Here is a 1055-nt window from a genome sequence, read left to right on the forward strand (position 1 = left end):
GGTGGGGAACAGTCTTCCGCCTGTTGCGCCACAGATCTAGAATCGAAGAAAATGTGGACGTTAAGGGAGGTGCTATATGACAATGACAAATTTTTCGCCTGATAAAATTCTGAAAAAAAATCCATAAAATTTGGTAACACATTTAATAATTGTGCTAATCGTTCGATTTTTTGCTCAAATTCAAAAATTTGACGTCCAAACAGAACAAAACATGAGTAGATTATACATTTCTGAATACCATGTACAAACACATCTATCCTGTCATTGAAATAAAATCTGCTTCATTATAAGGGGTACTAATAAATCCACCACCCTGCTAACAGTAATACGTTATAAGAACGTTACAGTTTTGATGATAAAAACATTATTTTGTAGAATTAATTTGTACGTACTTATTCAAGCGTTTGAGAGTCACAACGTTTGAAAACGTTCTTACACCGTTGTGTGAACGCTGTCTCTTATACACATCTAGATGTGTATAAGAGACAGGTACATAAATTTAAATAAAACAGAATAAGTAAACTGGATCTTAAAATGTCTGACTGCTGACAGGATAAATGAATTGTTTAACTGGTTAGTCTTTACTTTAGGGTGGATGTAAATTATTAGCATTGACCATAACTATGTAGATGTTATCATGTTCCCAGGGGTCCAGCTAATAATTGGAACAGCACAAATAATTTGACAGTTGAATCCTCTAAGAAACTGACCGAATTATATTTGTATGATAGCGAAATATGGGACAACCCTTCAAAGTGTAGTAGGATTAATTGTGTCTCATCAGGGGCGGATCCAGAGTTATCCGAAAGGGGGGGGGGAAGCCCCAATCCAGAAAAAAAAACCACACTAGGGGTTCCAGCATTCTCCCGGAAAATGTTTGTTTTCTAGATGCCTACAAATAACCTTTGAGGCATTTTGGGCGATCACTAATTTTTTTTTCTTATTATTTTTCTTGTTTTTACTTTCCGAAAGAGGAGAGGTGCCGCCCTCACCCAAATCCGCCCCTACTCACAGAAACTTGGTAACCTATTACTGTACATACTTTAAATGTTATA

Source organism: Anneissia japonica, unplaced genomic scaffold (genome assembly GCF_011630105.1).
Source record: "Anneissia japonica isolate Jap-2015-1 unplaced genomic scaffold, ASM1163010v1 scaffold1709_len327053_cov138, whole genome shotgun sequence".
Lineage (NCBI taxonomy): Eukaryota > Metazoa > Echinodermata > Crinoidea > Comatulida > Comatulidae > Anneissia > Anneissia japonica.